This window comes from Athene cunicularia (assembly GCF_003259725.1).
Source record: "Athene cunicularia isolate RWA chromosome 26 unlocalized genomic scaffold, athCun1 chr26_part2, whole genome shotgun sequence".
Classification (NCBI taxonomy): domain Eukaryota; kingdom Metazoa; phylum Chordata; class Aves; order Strigiformes; family Strigidae; genus Athene; species Athene cunicularia.
The window spans coordinates 1,449,206-1,454,890 of record NW_020799137.1 but is presented as its reverse complement, the minus strand read 5'-3'; the positions used below and the strand labels follow the sequence as shown (position 1 = coordinate 1,454,890).

At 63.2% G+C, this 5,685-nt stretch overlaps 1 protein-coding gene across 1 annotated transcript in view; it reads right to left on the bottom strand.

Moving 5' to 3' along the window:
- The window catches only part of RNPEP (arginyl aminopeptidase), a 16,320-nt gene that overhangs the window by 7,359 nt on the left and 3,276 nt on the right, over positions 1–5,685 (bottom strand). The gene's annotated exons all lie outside the window — the stretch shown is intronic.

The following is a 5,685-nucleotide window of genomic DNA, read 5'->3' as shown; positions in this document are numbered from 1 at the left end:
CCAGCGGCGACATGGCGGGCAGTTGACGGGGACGGGGGGTGACAGGCAGCGGCTTGGGGGGCTGGTGCCGCCTGGCACTTGGGGCATGTCCCCTCCCCTGTGCCCCCCGGTGTCCCCTGCCCCAAGTGGGGGTCCCCAGCCACGGCAGAGGGGGGCTGCGGGAAGCCACCACGGTGCTGGAGGCAGGTGCCGGTGCTGCCTGCTCCTGCCTTGCCTCCCCAGACCAGCCCCTGCGGGGGACAGCAGTGTCCACAGAGGGGAAACTGAGGCACGAGGGCTGCCGAAATGGGGAGGGCTTCTCCAGAGAGCTGGCATGGGGACAGCAGGGAGGGCAGTGGGGACTTTGCCTTTTTGTAAAATGTTTTCACCAATAGCGAAGGGGCCAGGAGCCTGATGTCTTCTCCCTGCTGGGTGCTTGGCCCCCCTGGTGATACTTGCCCCCCCCCGGGGATACTTGGCCCCTCCGGGGATGCTTGGCCACCCCAGGGATGCTCGGCCACCCCGGCCACCCCACCTAGGGGCTCACTGGCCAGGGTGCCCGGGCATCCCTGTGGTGGCAGAGCGTCCCCAGGCTCCACGCGGGATGGCTCCTGAGGAGCTGGCAGCGTCACAGCCGGGTTTCGCGATGGCACAGGGGGAAAGCAGAGGTGACTCCTGCACGGGCCGTGTCCCCCGTGGGACATTAAAGTGCCACCACCCCTCAGGAGGGAAGCCGTGAAGACCTGCAGCGTGTATGTGCCGGGACTCCTGTTTTCCTGGATTTCACCTAGGAAAAAAACAACTGGGAGGAAAGCCAGGGAGCCTGGGTGTGCCGGGCTGCCGGTCCCACAGCCGTCCCCGCCGGATGCCCTGGCCAGCCCCAAGCGGGCAAGCGCATGCCCCCACGCGGGCAGGGTTTGCCCACGGCTGCTGGGGTGCTGCCTGAGCTCCCCAGGGCTTTGCAGTAGCCGCTCCTGCTGTCATCCCTGGTGCTGGAGAGTGTCCAGGTGTACCCAGGAGGGGTCACAGGGACGGGGGGAGCTCCCTGCAATCCCCAGCGGAGGATGTTGGTGTCTGTGTTGTTGAAAGGTGGGGTTGGATCCCCCCAGTTTTGCAGCCGGGGAAGCTGAGTCAGGAAGTCCCAGCTGGCCTGGCCGGATCCTGGCTGAGTCATTTTGCAGGCGCTGAGTAACTGCCCGTGCAGTGCCGTGGGGCGCAGGGCTGCCCGCGGCCTCTATGGGTGGGCGAGAGCTGCCTGCTCTGCCCGCACATCCCCCTGCAGCTCCCCTCATCCAGCTCACAGCCTGTGCCCACCCCAGTGCCCTCCTCACCCTGCCAGCTCCATGCCTCAGTTTACCCCCAATGTTTTCCTGGGACTGGATGGGACAAAAGGTTCCTGGGACACGGACACGGGCTGGATCTGGCCCTGTCACCTGTCCCTGGCACAGGGAACCTGTTCCCAAGGGGCCAGGGTGGGTCTGAATGGGGGGAGACAGGGTGGGATGAGGAGCATGGTGCTGGGTGAGCTCTGGTGGTGGTTGGGAGGGGAATGATGTCCCCAGGGCAGGATTTGGGCCATCTCCTTCTGCTAAGGGGGTCTCCAGGCTGAGTCTTGGTGTATAGGGACAGGGAGAGGGCTGGGGATAGGATGGGATGGGATGGGTTGGGATGGGATGGGGAGGACAGTGGGGATGAGGACAGACACAGGGACAGAGACAAGGATGGCGAGAGGGATGGGGTGAGGAATGGGGCTGGCAGGGGCTGGAGCAGGACTCGGGGTGCAAGTGGGGACGCTGCGGGCTGATCCGGCAGCCTCGCTGGCAGCAGGTTATAAATAACCCGCCGAGACACGAGGTTTCTTCCTGCTCACCCCCCCGCCATGCTGCAGCCCCATGGACAGGAAAAAGGTGTTTCCGGCTGCGGACGGGAGCGGGGCCCCGGCCCCGGGGGGAGGACACGGTCCCTGGGTCACAGGCAGACGGGGGGGGAGGTGACCCCCCTGAGCTGGTGCTCGGGGTGCAGCCACTGAGCCTGGGGCTGGCTGGACCCCTGATCCCCGTGGGGCCACTGCAGCCCCCAGGACCCCCAGGCTGAGCCACCAACCACTGCTGGGCCTGGCTGGAGCTGTCGTGGGGACAGGACGTGGTGCCACCTGGCTCAGGCACCCTGTCCTCTCCCCAGTGCCACCGGCCTTGGCACCCAGCAGGCGAGGACCTGGGACCACGTTGCTCCTCCCTGGCTGGACCAGGATCCGTGCGGAGCTGGGAGAGCTGGAGTTGGTGCTGTGGGGAGGGGGGTGCCCGGCAGTGCCTGTGACCCTTCGCAGAGTCACTTTTGTTCACTGATCCGGTGAGACGTGCCCTCACCTGCACCCACTCCCTGGGGAGCTCCGGCAAGCTCCAGCACCAGCAAAGTGACAGGGGGGCATCAACTGGTGGTGGGGATGTCTGCTGGGATCAGGACACCAGCATGGGATCAGGACATCAGCCAGGGGTGGGAACACCAGTATGGGATGGGGACACCAACACAGGATGGGGACATCAGCCTGGGATGGGAACACCAGTATGGGATGGGAGTCCTCAGCGTCTATTCCCACCACCATGTGACCCCGCTGCTGGCAAATGGTGACAGTCCCTGGTCACCTGGCTGGGATGTCCATTGGGTGGTGGCGGGGGACAGCACCCTCTGTGCTCCCACAGCCCTTTGTACTGCATGCAAGGGGGAGAGCCAGGCAGTGACAGGGATGGGTCCTCAAGGATGAGGTAGCTGGGACCACGCTGGCTCTGCCGGCCATCCCGTGTGTCCCCAGGGAAACCCCAACTCATGCCACCAGCCTGTCCCCACTGGGCAGGGTCGGTCCCCAAGCCCTAACCAAGCCCAGAGGAGTGCCAGTCACCAGAAATGTGCTCTGGGGAGTTGGGACCTGCTGGGGCAGTTGGTGGCCATAGGAGGTGATGAGACTGATGTCAGCTCATGGGGAAACTGAGGCACAGGCTGCAGGCGGGTGCCAAATTGCCAACACTTGTGGGTCCTCTTCAAGTGCTTCCAGATGACAGATCAGCCACCAGTCTGTCCCAGCAGGCTCCGATGGCTTTTCTGGTGACCTCTAATGAGCTCTGTGCTGGCCACGCTGCGGGGTCTGGGCAGTGTCATGGGCATCGAGCACTGCCACTGGATTAACTGCCTGGGTTAGGGGATGCTCAGGGGGAGAGGGGGTGGAGGAGCCGCTGGCAGTCAGCACCCACTGATACCATCACGGGATTGACAATAATTGGAGAAAGCAGGATTTTTGTTAACTGGGAGGAGAGGTCCCGGCTGAGCAGCATGAGGGGGAGTTTGGAGCCTTGCTGCGTCCCAGGGGGTTGGGGGGGATGTGGGGGGCAGGAGCTGGGGTGAAGCTGCCTCTGGCTGTGGGACTTGGTCCCCCTAGTGCTGCTCCAAACCTGTCTGGTCAATGCCCCATCCTAGCACAGCCCCCAAACTACCTGTAGCACCATCGCTGTCCCCCAGGACAGGGCTCTGGGTCACCCCAATTCAGCACAGGGTTCCCGTGAGCACCTGCAGTGGCTGCACGTTGCTTCATCACTGGGTCACATCTTGCAAACCCCTGTCACAGAAAGGCTCGACTGAATGTCCTGGTGCCACCCTGGCTCCTGCTCTGTTTCCACCTGCGGTCACCATGTGTCCCCATGTAAACGTGGGAGCGTCACCCCCCGGCACTCACCGGTGCTTTAACCCGCCGTGATTTATGTTGCGGCTCCCACGGTTGGGGCTGGACTCAGCCGTGCCCCTGCTGCGGGAGATGCCTTTCACGCCAGCTGTGCACCAGGGCAGGGGTCGGTCATGGGGGATGAAGCCAGGAGCCCGGGTGCTGCCCTGCAGGCACCAGGGGCTGGCGTACCCCAAGGCATCGCACAGGGAGGGGACAGGTGGGGACAAGCCCCCAGGCAGCTGGGGCAGGGGCAGTGGTGGCCTGGCATCCTCTCACTGCTGGGGTGTGGGAATGGGGCTCCGGAGGTCTTGACTGTGCTGGGGGGAGCGGCTTTGGGGTGGGAGCCGGTGCTTGAGTTAACGCCCCCTGGTATTTGCCTGGGTTCTCTGGGTTCTCTCACTCCCGCGGAGGACCAGAGGTGGGAGCTGGAGGAACCGGGTTTGTGCTCGTCCCCCATCCTCATCCCACCCCACGGGGCCTGTGCGGATGCGGCCACACAGCGTCACCTCCGGCAGCGGAAACTCCCCCTGCTCAGGGCCGGGCGATAAATCACGGCTTCTCCTCCACCCCTTCCCCCTCTCCTCCCCTGGCCCTCGCCCGCTGGGGTCTGTGCCCTCCCTCGCTGCTGGCCCCTCGGCTCCCTGCCGGGGCGTCCATGGCAGGGGGATATACACCGCAGGGTGGGCAAGCGGGAAGGCAGGAGAGCTGCCATCCTCGCACGGGCTGCTCGCTGCGGGCAGGTCGGTGTTCAAGGCATGCTCAAGGCATGCTCGAGGGATGCTCGGGCTCTGCTTGGGGAAAGCCAGGCACCCTCCGGGCGTGATGGACCCACGGTGGCTCCGTTAGCTGCATCCCTTGGAAGCAAGAGGTTTCATTTCGGGTGTAAGAGGGTGGTGGGACAGGAGCTGCTGCCTGCTCTGGGGCTGATGGGAAGGTGCTGGGGTCGAGGGGGTCATTGCCAGCCCCCGCCTGTCTCTTCCAGGCACATGTGTAAGTGGCAGTCCTCAGCTCTTTGCGGTCAGTGGCATCAGGGACACACTTAGGGTCATTCTGATAAACCCCAGGGCATGTGTCTCCCTCTGGGCCACGTGTCACTTGAGTCTGGCAGCGTCAGGCAGCCGCTCACGCTTGGAGTGCAACCCCTGCAGCCCCCCAAGTCCCGCGCAGGGAGGTATTTGCCAACAGCCGCTGCAGATTTGCAGCTCACTGAAAAATCCACTCATCCCATTAAGGGATCCCCATGGCTTTTGCTTTCCGTTGCAAATCCCTGGTTGTCCCAAGGGAAGACCCCTTGGGGTACAACCAGGCGTGAGGGCTCTCAGTGCGAATGCAGCTGGGAAGAGCCTTGGCTGCGAGAGCGGTGGATTTATTTATTATGCGAGGGATTATCTGGTCGAGGGGAGATTTGTCCCACTTGCCCAGGTAAGACCAGCCAGGGAAGTTTTGCTCTTGGTGGGTATGTTCCATACCAGGGGTGACTGGGGGGTTCAGTTGGGAATTGGAGCCATGACTTGACTTTCCCTCACATGGTTCATCACCCAAAGCAGATCTGGCATCTAAAAATGTCCTGGCAGCAGCTCAGCTGCTTTGCGGGGAGGGACACAGTGATGGCACGTCCCCACCCCAGGCTCTGTGTCTCTGCCCTCAGGGGGCAGCTCCTGCTTTGGACCATGTTACACCCAGCCCTTTGCTGCATCACCTGTGTTACCCACCTCACACTCCCTGCAGCGCTTTTTAAATCCTTAACCTTCTTTGGTGGAAAAAATGACTTTTTTGTATAGCCCAAAGACCTCACTGTGCCTGTTTGTGGGCTTGGAGAACTGAGTGTTGGACCGGCAGCGAGGGGCTCATCAGTGAGTGCTGGGGGTACCAGGGATGCACTGCCCGGGACGGACGGGAAAAGATCTGAGGATCTAGATGAGGGGATTGGGTGCACCCTCAGTCAGTTTGTGGATGACACCCAGCTGGGTGGGAGTGTTGATCTGCTCGAGGGT